Genomic DNA, 19,380 nt, shown 5'->3' with positions numbered 1-19,380 from the left:
ACACTCCTGAAGTCTATTATGAACTCCTTGGTTTTGCTGACATTGAGGTCAAGATTATGCCTGGCACACCAGTCAGTCGGAGAACTCACTTCTTCCCTGTAAGCTTTTTCTTCTCCTTTGCTGATGAGGCCCATAACTGTAGTGTCATCTGCAAACTTAATGATGTGGTTGGTGTTAAATCTGGCTTTACAGTTGTGGGTCAAGATAGTAAACAGTAGTGGACTTACCACACAGTTCTGAGGCACTCTGTGTTTATAGTGATGCTCTTTGAGAAATTCTTGCCCACACATACTCTTTGGGGTCTTCCAGTCCGAAAGTCCAGGATCCAGTTGCACATGTGGTTATTTACACATAAGTGGACAAGTTTTTCTATTAGCTGTTGTGGGATCACTGTATTGATTTGAAATCAGTAAACAGCATTCTGACATAACTGTCCTTATTTTCTAGGTGTGCCATTGTGAGATGCAGAGCAACAGAGATGGCATCTACGATGGAGCGGTTTTCACGGTATTCGAACTGTAGTGGATCAAGTGCTATTGGAAGGTTTGCTGTCAGGTGTTTTTTGACCAACGTTTCAAAGCATTTCATGACGAGGGACATGAGGGCCACTAGTCTATAATCATTAAGGCTAGAGAGAGTGGCCTTCTTCGTAGTGGTATAATGTTTGTGTTTTTAAAGCACTTGGGTACCTTCACTTGGCTGAAGGAGATATTAAATATGTCTGTCAGTACAGTGCTTAGTTGTTCAGCACAGTCCCTTAACACTTTACCCAAAATGTTGTCCGGCTCGGCAACTTTTCTTGGATTCATCAGACAAAGTGTCTTTTTCATGTCAGCGTGGTTTAGAATGAGCACTTCATTGCCTGGGTCTGTAGGGAATATCATTGCCTTAGAGCAGTTCCTCTCCTGGAATCTGCTGTAGATGGTATTTAGCCTATCCAGGAATTCTGTGCTGTCCTCACATTGAGCTGAGGTCAGTTTGTATTTGGTTATGGCCTTATTCCCTGCCACATACTCCTGGAGTCCCTCATGTTGATGAAATAGTTTTGTACTTTCTTACTAAAAGCCTTTTTTGCCTCCCTTATCCCTCTCTTCAGATTTGCCCTTGCCATCCTAAGATCATCTCTGTCACCTCTGTCATTCATCTTGAATGCCACATTGCATTCTTTTACAAGCTCATATACTTTGCCTGTTAGCCTCGGTTTTTGGTTTGCTCTTATGATATTTTTATTCACAGTCATGTCTTCTACACATTTAGATATATATGCCATCACTGTTTCTGTGTATTCACCCAAGTTGATTTGTTGGTAGACTGTAGCAGCCTCTTTAAACATGTTCCAGATGTTCATCGTGTTTCACTGCTGCAGTCATTACACTTGGGTTATCCTGCCATCAGGCGGTTCCGCAGTCGGCAGGCTTATCCTGCCGTCAGGCAGTCCCGCAGTCGGCCAGAGTTCCAAAGTCTTGGTCCAGCGTCGATTGCTGTCGCTTCTTCCTTGACGTCAGTGTGCCAGGGGTATATAAGATGCAGCCGACGCCATTTTCTTCAGTTTTTCTTGCCCCAGATGTCAGGTGCTCCCAAATAGGTAGGCAATACATATTTCCAATAAAACATACAATAAAGGTAAAAACAAAACCTTCAGTTACCAGCAAATACACCACATAGGTAGTATAGGGTTGAAAGGTATAGATAAGTCCCAGCTAAGAAAGAGGGGATGGTGGGTGGGTAACCTGGACTGCAGCAGTGAAGACACTCGAACATCTACATTTATGGTAGGTACAAAAACTGTACTACGTTCATCGTGTTTCACTGCTGCAGTCATTACACTAGGGTTGAATCCCAAAGCTGAGTTAGGGTGGTTGGTTCTATAGAGGATTTGGGGAGGCTATGAGGCCCTGCAGGACTGCAGTGGCAAAGCCAGCTCTGGATCTAGAATAAAGAGGCAAGTGATAATGCTTAGTAAAGGTGTGCACTGAACTCCAAGTTGCAGCTTCCAAGATATCTTTGGTAGGTACTCCTCTAAGGTAGGCAGTTGAAGTGGCTGTTGCCCTGGTGGAATGTGGCCTAATGTTACTAGGTACAGGTTTCCCATGCTGTGTGTAGCAGAACCGGATACAGTGTCCTATCCACTTTGAAATGGTCTGCTTTGAAATAGCCTTTCCCTGTGATCCTGCAGCATATGCTACAAACAATTGCTCAGTTTATCTGAAATCTTTTGTTTTGTCCAAGTAGAAACGTAATTGTCTGTGTATGTCCAAGGAATGCAGAAGTCTCTCCCCTTTATTCTGGGGATTTGGATAAAAAGTTGGCAAGTGAATAGTTTGGTTAAGATCCACACCTTAGGCATAAATTAAGGGTTTGTTCTTAAAGAAACCCTGTCTTGGTGAAAAATGATAAAAGGCTCCACTGCCATTAGTGCCTGTAACTCTGAGACTCTTCGTGCTGAGGTTATTGCCAGAAGCAGAACAGTTTTCCATGATGCATATTTTAATTCTGCTGAATTGGCTGGCTCAAAAGGAGGTAAAGTTACTTTTTCCAAGACAAAATTGAGGTCCCAAGTTGGTGTTGGTGCTCTCCGGGGCGGTCTTACGTTTTTAGCCCCTCTGAGGTACTGTTTTAGAATGGATGAGAGGAAATAGGAGGATCTGTGTTGTAATGAGCCGAGATGGCAGAGGCGTGGATCTTAATGGATGAAAATGATAGTCCTTTGTCCCGCATCTCAGTTAAGTATTGTAATATCTGAGGAATATTTGGGACAAGAGGGTCAAAGCTTTGAGCCTGGTTCCAGGCACAGAATCTCTTCCACTTTTCTAAATAAGATTTTCTGGTGCTAGGCCTCCTGGCCTCCAAAATGACATCCATAACAGCTTTAGAGAGAGGTGTTGTCTGCTTGACTAATGAATCTGCCATGCAGCCAGGTATAAGGTTTTGAGATGACTGTGCAGGATCTGATTGTTTTGTTGAGTCAGAAGGTGCGGAGTTTGAGGTAAAATCATGGTGGGCCTTGAGCTATTGATGATATGATTCCACCAGGGTGGCTTGTTTTTTTGAGTTAGTTTTGTACTTCTTCTTGGTGGGTACAACCAAGTAGGCAGCAGTATTCTGGGGTTTATGGGGGTTTGAAATTTTGCCAGGTTATCACTTAATAGTAAGAAGTTAGCCTTAAGAGTAGTTCCTGAATGTTCCAGGGTATCTGGAGTTCCAGATTTTATTTTTACTTCAAATGTGACCATTTTGTGGTTTGACCTTACCAGAGAAGACATTACACTAAGGAGTGTGCAGCACTCACCCAAATTAGTTAGGACCAGATCCAGTATGGTTGCACCACTGTTCGGTGTACTGACAGTCTTGTCCAGGGAGTCTGTGTTTACAAAATCCAGGAATCTCTCTGCCTGTATGTTTGGTGTCATATGCGATTCCCAGTTAATAGTGGGGTAATTAAAGTCGCCCATGAATGGTTGGATGGTGAGTGTTTTTAGTAATTTTAAATACATGATATACACACACATGTAAATACTACAGCCAAACCTTATACCCCTCCCAAAAAAAAGAAGGCAGAGTAGTCCAGTTAGGATTTACTTTATGGCTTAGACTGAGGGAGTTGGACCACATAGCTATGCATCACCTAGAAAGTTATGCACCTCACTTTTATGGATATCAGTGAACTGTGCACTTTTCATATGTTACGTAAGCAGGTGGTACAGATGACAATGTTACTATAAGATTACATATTTCATGGACTAGAAGCATACAAGAGGAAAGCAACAATGCAAGCCCTATGTATCGGGGAGTGACAGTGCTAGGGAACAAGTGTAGATACCCAAATAAAACTACATCCGCACTGTATGGAAGCCACCTTCAGTCAGTAAGGCCTTTTTTACTACACTACATTCCAGGAAAAAGCAACCAAAGAAAGCAGCTTATTGACCGTTTTGAGACTGCCTGAGTCTAAGTGTACAAGTGCAGTATTTTAGCACAAAAGAATAAGATCTTCCTAGTGAAGGGGATTCTTGATACAGTGGCTCAGCTGAGTCAACCCACCCACACTTCAGGGCAGTAGTAGCAGCTCCACCATCTGTCAGCCATCCATTTTCAAGCATCAAAGTGGAACTTCCACTGATGTGGTTATATCCATTTCTTATGATGCACCAGCAGAGCCAATGTTAGCATTTTGGGGGGGGGGCAGCAAATGTCAAGTTTGGGGCCCCATGGACATTTCTAGTTTGTCACCCTGTCACTGCCAGCATTCAGAATGTAGAGTTTTAAGAACAGTACGCACAGACTAAACTGTAGCTACAGTGCTCATGCTCTTTTACATTATTTCAGATCTGTGTACCACACTGTTACCCTGTCTCACATAGGGGCATTTTCAGTGACTGACATTTAATTGCAATGATGATACATTACAACAACTCAATGTACAAGGCAGAATTTAAGTGAAATTGTGCTATAGGCACTGCCTACTGATGTTCTTCATCTCACATTGCTGCAGTCCTTACACTTGGGTAGTCCGCTGTCCTCGGTTGGCCCGAATATCAAAGTATAAGGCTGACGTCGGTCAAGGCGCATTTGACTGACATCAGGACGTCAGGGTACAAATGCGCATGACCGACGTCATATCCTCAGTCTTTTTTGCCGCATGGTCCGATGCAGAAGCAGTATTGCAAGTGCCGGTTGGCGTTCTGAAATTTTTCGATTCCGGAGTTTCAGACCGAGTCAAAGTTGGCTAAGTACCCCGTTGGGGAATATTTTGGTTTTTTCTTGCCTCAGTGGTTAAACGGATGTCAGAAAAAGTGAATAACTGCATTTCTTGTGGGAAACAGATACCGCATAGAGATTATCATACTTTGTGTATTCCTTGTTTAGGGCCTGAGCACGGCGTTGTTGGGTGTCGCTCTTGTGCTAGATTCAATAAGCGCACTATAAAGAGGAGATTAGATTGTGCCAGGTTAGTCTTGGAAGCGGTGCAATTATAAAATGCCGTCGGATGCTCCGCGCCGCTTCTTCAAGAAGCGCAAGGACAAAGCAGTTAAGCCTAGGCTAGAAGAACCGTCCGTGCGGACGCGGTTCTTTAGAGGTGTCGGTGGAGCCGGTGGTTCAACCGGAGGTTTCTTTGGGATCCCAGGGAGAGACCTTGTTGCAGGATGTGGCCTCTCAGGAGGCAGGTCAGGGTGATGGGGCTTCTCAGGTTACTATACTCCCTCCCTGCCTAGGGTGGCTAGGCCCTCTCCTTCTGTTTCCAAGGCTTCTCCTAGAGGCAGGCCAGGTTTAGCTTCGGCTGGTGTCACCCCTAGTTCTTCTGGAACTGTGCCCAAGAAGCATATGCTTAAAATGGCAGAAGATTTGATTTCTTTGATTAGGGTTCTTTGCCCCTCCTGATAAGAGACCTAGGTTGGAGCCTGAGCTAGGAGTTTTGAGCAGGCTTGGATGTTTCAGAGTCTTCGGCTGAAGACTTGCAGGAGTACTCTCCTTATTCTGATTCTGATGTGGATGATTCTACTCCTTCTGCTTCTCCTCCTGAGGATTTTTCTTTTTCAGAAACTCTTCATTCCATGAGGGAGCATTTTAAGTGGGAAGGTCAGGACTTCTCTGATTCCAGGAAAAGGCTTAGGGAATTTTGTTTTACCCCAGCATAGGCCTTTGGCTATACCTCCTATTTTGGATGTAGTGGAAGATGTTTTACAGAGGCTTCTCTTAATCCTGATTCTTTGCCTCCTGCTCCTGTTAAACTGGATAGGTATTACAGGGTGCCTGAAGTTCATAAGTATCTTTTCAAGAGTCCTAGGGCAGACCCAGAAACTGTTAGCCAGGGGCCTAAAGGTGTTAAGGCTTCTGTTGTCAAGAATCCGGTTCCTGCAGATAAAGAAGCCAGGGCCTTGGATAGATGGGGAAAGAAAGTTTATACTTCTTCCACTCTGGCTATGAGGGCTTTGAATTGCCAGTTTCACATGTTAAAATACCAAAACTATCTCCTTTCACAGTTGAAGTCTAAGGTTGATGCTCTGGCGGAAGGTATTGATTGTAAAGAGTTACAAGATTTAGTACATGTTTCTGAACAAGTGGGTAAGCATTCTTTGCAATGTGGTTTTGATGCTGTACAGGCCTCGTCTAGGGTGGCTGCCACTGGGTCAGTTCTTCGCAGGCACGCCTGGCTGAGGGATCAAAATTTATCTGACCATGTTAAAACAAGGATTTTAGATGCTCCTTTACAATCTGATGTGTTGTTTGGTTCTCCTGTTGAGGCAGTTTTAAAGAAAATGGAAGACAAGGCTAAGTCTATGCAGACTGTTAAAGATTTTTTGCAGGTTCAGCCTCCAAAGTTTAGTAGAAATTGGCCTGCTAAAGGGTGGACGTATCCTTCTTATGATTCCCAGTCTAAGGGTAGATCTAGACGTGGTAGGGGCAGAGCTCAGGGCTCTTTCAGGCCTAGAACAGGGAGTTCTCCTGCACAGTCTTCTGGTGAGGGCAGGGGTCAGTCCTTTCGTAAACAGACCCAATGACCTACCTTTTCAGCTGCCAGAGCCTTCTCGTCTGGCAGCACCTTTGGGAGGAAGGTTGGCACTTTTCAAAGAAAATTGGAGTTTAATTACCCAAGACAGATGGGTATTGGATATCATACACCAAGGTTACAGGTTTTATTTCCATACCTTGCCTCCTTTCAGAGGCATGCCAGACGTTCCTCCTCAACAAAGAATAGAGGCTCACAAGCAAATTTCTCTGTTACTTCAACTAGGGGCCATACAGCCGGTCCCTATGCCAGAAGTGGGCCTAGGATTTTATTCTCGCCTGTTCCTAGTACCAAAGAAGGGGAACACGTGGAGACCAATTTTGGATTTATCTATCCTCAACACTTATCTGGACATTCCCAAGTTCAAAATGTTGACGTTACAACAGCTTTTACCTCTGCTGGGCAAAGATCATTGGATGGTAACTTTGGATCTCAAGGAGGCTTACCTTCATGTTCCTATCAGAGTAAGTTGCAGGAAGTATCTGCGTTTTCGAGCTAGGGCTTCTCACTATCAGTTCTCTGCATTGCCCTTTGGCTTATCTACTGCGCCCAGAGTGTTCACGAAAGTTCTGGCTCCAGTGATAGCTTTCTTCAGGCTAAAAGGAATACAGATCTATCCTTATTTGGACGACTGCCTGATTCTGGCTCAAGGAAGGGAAGAGCTTCTTCATCATTTGGAATATGTGATAGCAGTGCTAAGATGCCTGGGGTATTCTGTGAACGAAATAAAGTCCAGTCTAGTACCCTCTCAGGACATGTGCTTTCTGGGTGTAAGACTGAATACAGCATCCCAGATGGCCTTTTTAACCCCGGACAAACAAAAGAATCTTTCCCTTTACTTCCATCAACTATCTCATCAGTCCGGGCTGACTGCAAGGACAGTCCTTCAAGCCTTAGGGTTCATGGCATCTTGTATTCTGGTGCTTCCCAATGCCAAACTGCATATGAGGAAGCTGCAATGGTATCTCAAAAATGTATGGACACAGCACTGCCAGGATCTGGACACTGTCATTCAAATTATACCTTGCATTCAAAAGGAATTTTTGTGGTGGGCTCAGGAATGTCACCTAAACAAGGGACTCTCTGTGACCCGGCCAGAGGCGAGTCAGATTTTAACGACAGATGCCTCAGACAAAGCTTGGGGAGCTCATCTAAATGGAAAGTGGATACAAGACAAGTGGCCTGCCAGACTACAACATCTACATATCAACCTGAAGGAGATGTTAGCAGTCCAGTTTGCATTAATAGCTTTCAAGGATTTACTTCTTCCAGGGCAGGTGTTGATTCTAACAGACAACACAACTGTCATGTGGTACATCAACAAGCAAGGGGGAACACATTCTTATCCTCTATGCAGGCAAGTAATGATTTTGTGGGAGACTGCTCTCAGTTTACAGCTCAATCTTCAGGCAAGGTTTCTGCCAGGAGCACAGAACTCCTTAGCAGATGTGTTGAGCAGATTTAATTATGGATCCCCACGAGTGGAAATTGGATCCTCATGTATTTCAGAAATTGACAGTGTCATGGGGAACTCCAGACATAGATCTGTTCGCTTCTCCACTAAACCATCAGCTGCCAAAGTTTTGCACAAAAGGTTTCATCCCACAGCTTGGAAAGTGGATGCTCTTTCTTTCAATTGGAGCAATCTTCATGTGTATGCCTTTCCACCTCTGCCTCTCCTCCCAAAGGTACTTCTAAAGGTCAGACAGGACAAGCCAAGGATGATTTTAATAGCTCCAGATTGGCCTCGACAGCACTGGTACCCATTACTGAGAAGTCTGGTACGGAAGCCTCCATGGCCTTTGCCTTCGATTCCACACTTGTTGTCACAGGAGGACAGCCATTTGCTCAATGTCAAACTTCACTCTCTTCACCTAACAGCCTGGCATATTCTGTTTTGAACCATAGAGGGTCTCAACTTCCACAACAAGTTTTGAATGTGATTTTGGAAGCTAGAAGGCCTAGTACAAGGAAAGTGTACGCAGATAAATGGAAGAGATTTTATTTTGGAGTGCAGCAAAGGATTTTGATGTTTCTGAGCCTAATTTAAGTGTGGCTCTTCAATATCTTACTGAGTTACTGGACAAAGGTTTGTCCTTCTCTTCTATTAAGGTTCATGCTGCAGCAATTTCAGCTCACTATGAATGTGACCCTCCATTGTTTTCTCATCCTTTGTTCAAGCAATTTCTTAGAGGGGCAAAGAATATAAGACCCCCACGTAGAGCTCCTACTCCTGCTTGGGATCTCAATTTTGTGTTGGAGAAACTCACTCTACAACCTTTTGAGCCTGCAGCTACTTCTGAGTTGAAATATTTATCATGGAAGACTGCCTTTTTGTTGGCCATTACCTCTGCAAGAAGGGTTTCTGAATTGCAGGCCCTTATGGCGGTTGAGCCTTTCTTGATTTTCCATAAGGATAGGGTATCTTTACGTACTAATCCTTCCTTTATGCCTAAGGTGGTTTCTAGTGTGGCTTTAAACCAAACTATTCATTTGCCTACTTTTTATGCAAATCCCCAAAATAAAGGGGAAAAGATTTTGCACACTTTAGATGTACACAGGCAGTTGCGATATTATTTGGACAGAACTAAAGGGTTCAGGCAGTCTCAGCAGTTGTTTGTTTCTTTTGCTTTGAGTTCTCAGGGCACGCCTGTGTCAAAACAAACTATTTCTAAGTGGATTGGGTTTTGCATTGCTTTCTGTTATTCCCATCATGGCAAGGAGATTCCAGCTGGGATTAGGCCTCATTCCACTAGGGCTACTGCCACTTGACAGCCTTTTGAGGGGAGTGGCAACCAAGGATATTTTGGAGGCAGCTACTTGGAGTTCAGTGCATACTTTCTCTAGGCATTATCACCTACCACTTTACTCTAAATCCAGGGCTGGTTTTGCCACTGCTGTTTTGCAGGGCATTTTGGCAGCTCCTGCTTCCTTGTAGTTTGGCCATCCTCCCTTACCTCTGCTTTGGGATTCTACCCAAGTGTAAGGACTGCAGCAATGTGAGATGAAGAACATAGTACAGTTTTGTACCTACCATAAATGTAGATGTTCGAAGATCCACATTGCTGCAGTCCAATTTACCCTCCCTCCTTCCCCTCTGTAGTTAGAGGTGGTTGTGTGGGTTGGGTTGTAAATATTGTGTATATTGTATATATTGTACATATAATTAGTGCAAGGGTGGTTGGTTGTTTGTTTGCTGTCTTTTGGTTTTGACCTTTATTTTTAGGGCCTTCTGACATCTGGGGCGGGAAAAGACTGAGGATATGACGTCGGTCATGCGCATTTGTACCCTGACGTCCTGATGTCAGTCAAATGCGCCTTGACCGACGTCAGCCTTATACTTTGATATTCGGGCCGACCGAGGACAGCGGACTACCCAAGTGTAAGGACTGCAGCAATGTGGATCTTCGAACATCTACATTTATGGTAGGTACAAAACTGTACTTTTTCTCTCTCTCTCTCTCTCACACACACACACACACACACACACACACACACACACACACACACACACACACACACACACACACACACACACCCTCTGGTGTTCCTCTGTCTCTGTGCACACAGGTAGGGAGGGCATGCAGACTACACACACACACACACACACACACACACACACACAAAATACACACACACACACACACACACACACACACACACAAAATAAAAAGTCGTCAAACAGAGCAAAGCACTGTTAGGTGGCAATGTACAGTTGCTTACACATACATCCTCTTTCTGAAAAACACCAAACATAGCCAGCTATCACATCTTAAGATCTATGTTTATGCTGGTCAGTGAAAGAAAATATTGCTTACTTGTTAATCTCTCAGATATACTGTAGCCACACACCCACACACCCACACACACAAGCATAATGGTAAGCTGATAATGTTTGCAGTAAAAAATGAAATTAATTAGTGCTAGCTTGTTACTCTTACACAGCACCACACACACACACATAATCCATAGCAGTACTAGTTTTACATTGATTTCAGCAAATAGTAATACATTCAGCACTAGTTCAAGATCAGATCAGTAACTATTATTTAGAGGTTGTTAAACAGTAGCAGGAGTAAGTCAGTTTTGTTTACCTCATTGAAGAGTAATGCATGCCTGTCACTGTCTGTCATTTCAGTGTCCTTGATTTTATCTCATAATTTTGCTGTGTCCTTCATAAAAAGTTTAATTTGCTGGTAAATAATTTGGGATTACAGTCACATTCAGGCATCAGAGTTTCATACCTCTTACATTTTGCATCAACCTGCATTTTTGGGCAGTGTTATTCTGTTCACTTTTTAAGTGAATTAGAGTAATTTAAAAGTGTTCCTGATTTTGAGCCCGTTATTCTGCTATTTTTTGCCTTTGCCAGAATTATTGAGCAAAGAAGTTGCCTTTTATAGTATATGGTGTTTTGCCAGTATTTAGAAAACTCCCTGAAAAAAAAAAAAAAAAACATTCCAGAAGAGAAGATAGGCAGCATTACCTCTTCTTAAAATCCAAAGTAAGCATTTAGTTTAGTCGCTCTGGGCTGCTGATCTCTAGCACTTATCTTGCTTATGTTCCTTCACTTATTATCAGCTTTATCCAAACAGGGCATATCAGAACCCTGTTTTGGATAAAGTCAGAAATCGCAAAATTAATCATCCTTTTTTCTCTTTTTTTCCCCAGTAAGTAGCAGCTTTTGTGGGGCCCCACACACAGTCAATGATAATTGGAGGGGCCCCTGCAGCCATGAGTACTGTAGGTGCCTGAAGTTGGCTATGATTTAGTTTTATAGGAGGGAATGCCAACTATCTGGATCTAACCAAGTCAAGGGCACTATGTCCATGGTAAAACACTTAATGAAATTGTGAAGGCTGTTATTTGATAAAACACTGTTACAATAACCAGATACATCTTTTAATTTTAAAGGAGCTATAAGTAAGAGTAATATTATCCACCTTGTTTAGCACAGTTTTGCTATACTAGCTTTTGTTGGTTTGACAAGCATGTAACAAAATATCAAAATAAGGTAACTTACTTTAGTTGGGGGGGGGGGCACCGACCACAGGGTTTGCTGGTGCCTAAAGCTGGCTATGTGCACCAAATATATGTTCTGCATGTCACATCTGGTGCCTCCTTCCTGTTTCTTATTCTGTTTTCTCAGATTGATGACCAGTGTATAATCAGAGATACTAGAAGGATATCAAATGGTTTTCAAGAGTCAGCTGTATTGCCATAGAGGGATAAAAGCTTGGTTATGGCCTAGGTGGCCAAGTTCGATTAGTGACTGGATATTTGTTGAAGATGGTGTAGGAAGAATGGGTGTGTTGCCCTTCATGGGAACAGACTAGGACTGTTCAGTGCCCCTAGTCACTTGGAGGTGAGACAGTGTTGCATGGAAGCCCAAGGAATGGTGCCAGTCCACAAATGCAGTAGCTCTTATTGTGGGTGTACATGAGTGTGCGTTCACAAGAGAGGTGTTTAGTGGATCACATTGTGATGTAGGTGGATGACTTGTCCCCAACCTCCCAACCCGGAGGGGAGGGGTAGGATCCATACTAGAATCTGGATTGAGGGCACAAATCACTAATGAGGCTGCCTGTGTGATTGCCTCCCATGGCCAGCTCTCACCATCACTGGAGAGTACCCAGGAGAGGGAAACAAAGGGGCCTGGCTTAATGGGGAGCCTTGATGATTAACAGACAGAATGGAAAAAGCATATAGAAGAAAAGCTGACTGTTTCAAGCAAAGTATTTCAAATACAGATATTAAGCAAGCTGCTGTCATACGTTCTCGGGCTATTTGGTACATCTCTAAGCTTTGAAAAATAAACACAAAGTACTTTATTTCATCCTGTTATGTATTGACATGTACCATCCACTCTGCCCCAACTTCTGCATTTGAGAATGTTACACTGCCTTTTTGGCATAATAAGAAAAGTTTAATAGTAATTAAATTTAATTCTCATAGTGTGTGCAGTAAGGTCATTTTAATGTCTGTATTTTATGCAGTAAGGTCCAACTCATCCATAAATTGGACACCTCATTACAGTGCCAACATAATATCAGTAGAACAGGCTTGACTGATATCACACAAGTTTTATAACCCAGAAGTAATGATTTAGTAAGAACCATCTACAAAGACAGGACTCATAAAGGTGTGGAAGGAGTAGTGGTAATTTATTCAACTACCTTACACTGCACTGCACTATGTCATATTCAAGAAGTTAGAGAATTTTTTACCTTGGCAAATTAAATTCAGATGCACCAGAGAGTACAGCAGAGCATGTTCTTTTAAGGTAACCGTTAAATGTTAAAAGGGATTGGATTATCATTAGGCATTAAACATGCAGATTGGGCTACAGAAATGATGATTGCTTGCATTCAGTCTGTAAATCCTTTCAGCTAAGCCCGTCATATCCACACAGCAATGAAAATAGATAAAGCTGCAGGCAAAAAACATTGTCCTTGAATGAGTTCTGTTCACCAGTTCTGATAACATTGTGATGGTAGGCATGATGCCAGGCTAAAGATCAGTCTGTGCTATCTGGGAATATTCTAAAATACAAACCTTTACATTTGAGATGAATATGATACTGAAATTTACATTTTTAAATCATCGTAACATTGCCCAAACACTTTTAACTTGTCATCTCTTACCCACTTTGCAGTAGATGTGTCAGAATCTTTTAGTAAATCACTTCTGTATTTAAGAAGGGTACAGAATGAAACAGTACTGTAAATCACATCTGAGATAAGCCATTGAGAGCTGCAGTCATGACACTGAGTAGTAGAACGTTCATAAAACTTTATAGTCATGTTTGCAGTATTGATAGCTCCGAAACAAAGTAAAAATATTCCTACTTGGTTAGGACACAGTAAACACATGCAGTATGTAGATGAATCTGCTTATGTTCTCTCCAAATTCCTCGAAGAAAGTCAAATTACATTCACATATTTCTTTTACTAACATCATGGCGTGCTTGCTGTTTCTGGCCTTCTAAATGCATGTATAGTCCACAACCATAATATTCTCATCCACTACACCATGCCCAAAACATTTCAGGTTTCTGTATTCTGTCCACCTTTGGCATTGTTATTGAATAGTGGGCAGTAGTAAGCTTTGTAGGATGTTATTATTGACCCCCCTACCCACGCATAAAATTGTAATTGACATATTATTAAAGTAGTGAAAACCAGATATGAATTTATTTTACAGGATAAAACCTTTTCTTGCTGACCTTATCTGATTGTTTTCTGTTAACAAACAAGGCTTTAGATTTGTAAAATACTGAAATTGCATACAAAACAACAACAGTTTTTTGCATGCCATTTCATTGTTTTGCAAATCTAAACTGCTTGCAGCTACCAAAGTTTTGAACATAGTTATAACAGGCTTGCCAGATTTGCTGCCAACAATGCAAGCTAGAAAACACCATTGAGTGGCACTGAAAAAAATTGTTTGGTCTGAGCTTTGATATCCTCACATTTTTTTATTTATTTATTTATTTTTTTTAACAAGAAACTTCTTTAATAAATTATCCCTTATAACATAGGCAGTCCATAAGAGTTATATTTATATAAATGAAAACAAACCATATTTATATAATCTTAGTTGTAGGCAAACCATATTGGCATTCTTACAAGAAAGCTGGCACATGTATACACATGGCAAGTGACCTGCCATCAAGTCAAGTTGGTTGTCTTTTTTTTTTTTTTTTTTTGGTGTCCTACACCATCCTCATGGCACTGCTACCCAGTCTCCACATTCACTTTGTGTCTACCAGCAACTCTGTACCCTGGACATGCTCCACTTATTGCTTAGGCCTGTTTTGGAACCTAAGGGAGTCCTGACAGTCTTGACCATCTACACTCAATTGCGGGAATCATTTATGCCCTACCAACTCTACCACCCCTCCCCTTGAAGTTGCATTGTGGTGCTCGAGGGGTGGCGTGCAATGGGAGTATGTAGGATAATGCACTACCTTTGCAGCAGCTTAGCTGTGCCCACCACCTTACCCCTTCTGAGCTACATCCCCTTATGCAACATCCCCAGTCTTCAACAGGGATTGTAGCTGGGAACATAGATGTAACTGCCCACCTACCCCTGAATGGGCCCACCTGAGCCACTAATCAAACACAGGTCGATTGGGTTGTAGTCAGGTCTTTGTCCTTCTATGTCATTGAAGCAGCCAAGTTGGTTATCCAGTGGTATACCCCAAGACCACACTTCAGGTTTGAGGTACAGCATATAATCCCGTTTGCTAAATCTAGATCACCTTACTTGTTCCACCATGATGTTAAACTATAGAATAATCTAATGGTGAAAGTCAGAAAATTAGCATCAATAACTCTGTTTATTAAAAAAAAAAACTTTAATCTTATGGTAACATAGCTATGTAGCCATACAAAAAGTATTCCATAATTAGTAGGCCTGTCTGAATGAAAGTTAACTGACCCTGCTTGGGGTAATTAACTAGTTGAGATGGATCATGTCTTTCTCGCCGTTTTGAGCTACCTGCCATCTTTCCCATCTCTCAGCTCCTCCCCCGAATCTCAGCCTTTTTTTGTTCATTCTTACTACTATTTAAGTATTGTATGGACTCATTCTTTCAAGCTATAAGACCATATTTTCTGCCACAGTTTTGCTATATATAGTTTGTTCTTACATCTATAAGGGTGCTTTATTTATATTTCTGTTGTCATATGCATCTTGTGTAGCTTTCATTGGATATGTTCTTTAATTATAGCGTATCTATATAATGTATTTAACATATCTGTATAACATAGCCTTAAGACCATGCAGTCTTTATCCAAGTATTGTTATTTTTCACAATGTTTTACTGCATCAACACAAAAATGAAAACTCTGTTGATGCATGCATTTCCTGAAGATTGTGGTATGTTGGAGCTCATCTCTCTGGGCCACCACTGAAAATTGACTGAGTCTAGCTGGCCTGTCTCAGCTATCAAAGTAACTTAAACTAAAGTTGAGCCTCCTTTAGTAAGTAGTGTAAAAGCTGGCAGATACAGGATTAAATGTATTACACCTGGTCACATAGGTATAACAAGCTGTTATTGTTTTGGTTAAAACGTAGACTATTTTCAGCAGAAATAAAACTCAAGTCTCTTTTCCATTTCAGAACAATTTGTGAAAAAAGGGATTGTTTGGAGTACAGATATTTACTTTTTCTCCCTCCCCCATTTTCTATTGTTTTATAACTGCACATCCCTTGGTGGTCACTGTATTAATTCACAGCTGTATTAAGTCCAGTTTTTATATACATTTGTAGTGCATTTTATTTTACATCTGTCAGAGTGGGACACTGATCAAAGCCACGGTGGTGCAGCGGTAGCGTTGTTGCCTCACAGCAAGAGGTTCTCCCATTCGATTCTCGGCCGGAGTGCCGGGCGTGCCTTCTGTGTGGAGTCTGCATGTCCTCCCCCCGGTTGAATGGACGTTTGAAAGACATGCTTAAGTGGGCATGCCTTCATTGAAGGTTAGACGTCGATCTGGCACCTCGGCTTTCTTGAAAATCTACTGCTAATCATTAGCAGACCGAAGTTCCACTGTGGCGACTCCTAACCGGGAAAATCCGAAAGACAAACAACAACAACAAGAGTGGGACACTGATCAAAGGATGACCAACTGCAGGTTCAGCTCTGGCTTTATGTAACAACATTTAATACAAATTGCACACATCAGCAGTAATTACAACATTAAGATAGTTTGTCATTGTGCAAGAAATTGCACTACATTATACATAGGATATAGCGGAGGCAGTTGTTACCTGAGTATAGAATAATAATACTATGTATATGTTTGCATAAGAGAGAGAGAGTCATAGATTACAGTGAGGCATTGAAAGCTGCATTGATCTTGACAGAGGCCAAGAATGGTGGGAGAGTATTTGGTTAACTTTCAGTCTATGTGGTATGTCCTGTATTGCCACATTTGCATGTATTTTGTTTCTGTAGAAACTCTGTCAGTAGGTTTAGAAGTTAGAGTAGTTATCTGCTCTTTTAGTATGGATTCATTACCGTTTCTCTTTGGTACACATTGAAGTTATTTTATTAATGTATTGCTGCTCTTGCTTCTTAACACAACATTTGCAAAAGTACTCAGTACGGTTATTTTCATGCTTTATTTACCTTTAAAATGAGATATGAAAAGTAAATCTCCAAGGTCGGGTGTGTAGAGGGAAAACCCCTCACAACTCACAGAAAGCCATTTCTTGTTGATCACTTTTTTAAAACACTTTATCTCCAGAAATTATATTTGTCTTCTTTTAGCCACAAGTCATTTGCCTCTCATAGTGACTTTTGTCATAATTTTCAGACTTTTGTTTATCTGAAGATACCATGTGTTGGTCTTTACTTGTATTATACTCATTTAATTGCATCATGTGAAAGCTTATATCATGCTGAATAGAAATTGCAGTGTTGCTATATGTGCAGCATGCTAGATTTTTGAGGTAACACTGGCTGCTGTTACACCTATATGCAAGCTATCAATCTTTTTAAGATTTTGAATACCAAACAGTTTGAAAAAACATCATGTGGAAGGTGATGTTAAGGCAGATGGGCAAAAACACTGATTTTTATGAGTACTTTGTAAAGCTGTTGAAATAACTTAATTGTGTTGTGCTTTATGAAGAGGTTAGTTTCATATTTTTCTTAATATTTATATAAAAAAAAAAAAAAAAAGAGTAGAGAAATTGTGATGTCATGCCAAAGATGGTACCATGATGAATGAAACTTCTGCTATATTTTTTGTTCACATTTTACAATTGTAATGGTAGCAAATTTGATGTTGCAGTTTCAGAAATGAGGCTTAAATTTGTGTATATTTTTATGGCCATCAAGCAGTGCTTTCACATAACAGAACTTCCATGTACACATTAAAGCATGGGCAGTAATGCCCTTCTGGCTCCTCAGTTTACTAAAACACTTTTTTCTGTAATAAATATCCAGCCTGTTCTTAAAAACATCAGCTACTCTGTCAGAGAAACAATTAGTACACTTCTCATTCCTGTAGAATCTTCTACAAAGGCTGTCTGATGATTCTGTACTACTTTGTGATGACCCCAAACATTCCCAGAGTATATATGCATAAGGGCTTCTCTAAAGTACCTATATGAGATGCTGTACAAGTTTAGATATATTATTGTTTCGTAGTAACTTAGATTTTCACATCCATGGATGCCCTTGGTATATTTCCGCTATATTCTTTTCAGTTTACTCATGTTTGTTTTCTTATAAGGTTTTCATATTGTTATTCCATATTCAGGTTTGTGTGTAGTATAACCAACAAACAATGATGACTTCATCATTTCTGATTTCCTAGACTTTGTAAATTTTATACAACCAATAGTTCTATAACCATCATTAACCATTTTGTTGGTATGATTAAAAAAACTCGAAGCTGGATCCACCCATTCACCCACATCCTTAAATGAATCTACAGTTTCAGTCACTGTATGCTGTATTAAGTACTCGCCTTGCAATTTATGTCTCTTGAATCCCATATGCTTAGCTTTTGTTGCATTTATCAAGAAATTGTTCTCCGGTGACCAAATGATCGTTAGTCAAGTTCTGTTGCAGACGTGCCCTATTTGTAGCACATGTAATCAGTTTACCTATTTTCAAGTCATGTGCATAGGTTCATAGGTTGGTACTAGGCTATCAGCCCTAGGGCCTATACAAGCCTAGCCATAACAATTCCCTGGCTATTTCTTCCCTCAATATTTACTTTCCTGGACCCCTGTCTAGCAGGGTGACTGACGTGATCCCTGGGGTGAATTTCCTTTCTCCCATCCAATCGTCAAGGTTCCTCTTGAAGAGGTCCAAAGAGGCACTCTGCTTGACATGTATGGGCAATCTATTCCAGAGTCTGGGGAGTCTCTGGGTCAGGAACCTATCCATCCAGCATGTTTTGTTTATTGTGATGAGAAGGTTTAGATCCCTGGAGCGTGTAGCTCTGAGGGATTGGGATTTCTTTAAGTGTAGCATGTCCAACAGCTCTGGGTTTGACATGGCCTTGTATGTTAAGCAGAGATCGCCTCTAAGTAGACGATATGCGATAGAGTATAGCTGGAGTTTTTTAAGGCGGTCAGCGTAGGGCATCTGCTTTAGGCCTGTGATTCTTTTAGTGAGGTATTTCTGAGGCCTTTCCAGTTGTTGCAGATGTCTTGAGAGGTGCATACCAAATGGTGCATTGTATTCTATAATGGGTCTAATGAGGGATGAGTACAGTGGGACAATGACCTCCTTTTTTCTGGATGAAAAGCCCTTTGTGATGAGGTGTGCCACATAGAAGGATTTCCTGACTGTTGTGGCGATGTGGTTATCGAAGGTGAGACCACTGTCCACCTGTGTCCCTAAGTCTCTTATCACACTTTCTGTGTTTAGTATACTGCCACCTATATGGTAATTCATGGATACATGTTATTTCCCAAAGGGGATAACAATACATTTGTTGGCATTGAGCTTGAGCCCATGGCTCTGGCACCAAGCATCTGTTTCTGTAAGGCCCTTTTGTAGAGTATCCACATCATTTGGGGATTCAATAATGGCTCCCAGTTTGCAGTCATCTGCAAACTTTGTTAGCCAGAGTCCCTTAGTGTTGACCTGTACTTCAGAGAAGTAGATGCCAAACAAGAGCGGCCCCAGGACTGAACCCTGAGGTACTCCCCTTGTCTGGAGCTGGATTTGGAGTCGGCTACTTTTACAGTGTGGGTTCTATCAGTAAGCCATTTGGCAACCCATTGGGTGACATAGGGATTAATGCCCAACTTAGTAAGTTTATCTATGATTCCAGAGTGGGGGATGGTGTCAAAGGTCTTGGCAAGGTCTAGATAGGCTGTGTGGACCACCTTACCCTTGTCCA

The 19,380-nt window shown here is 41.5% G+C and overlaps 1 protein-coding gene across 1 annotated transcript in view; it reads left to right on the top strand.

Annotated features, from left to right (window-relative positions):
* The first annotated feature begins 470 nt into the window (after positions 1-470).
* The window catches only part of TRMT10C (tRNA methyltransferase 10C, mitochondrial RNase P subunit), a 75,839-nt gene continuing 56,929 nt past the window's right edge, over positions 471-19,380 (top strand). The window contains exon 1 of the mRNA XM_044071596.1: positions 471-543. The gene's annotated coding sequence lies outside the window, so the exon portion shown is untranslated. The remainder of the gene's footprint in view (positions 544-19,380) is intronic.

The sequence above is a fragment of the Protopterus annectens genome, chromosome 5.part0 (assembly GCF_019279795.1).
Source record: "Protopterus annectens isolate FY-2018-M chromosome 5.part0, PAN1.0, whole genome shotgun sequence".
NCBI lineage: Eukaryota > Metazoa > Chordata > Ceratodontiformes > Protopteridae > Protopterus > Protopterus annectens.
This window is presented reverse-complemented; position numbering and strand designations above follow the sequence as displayed.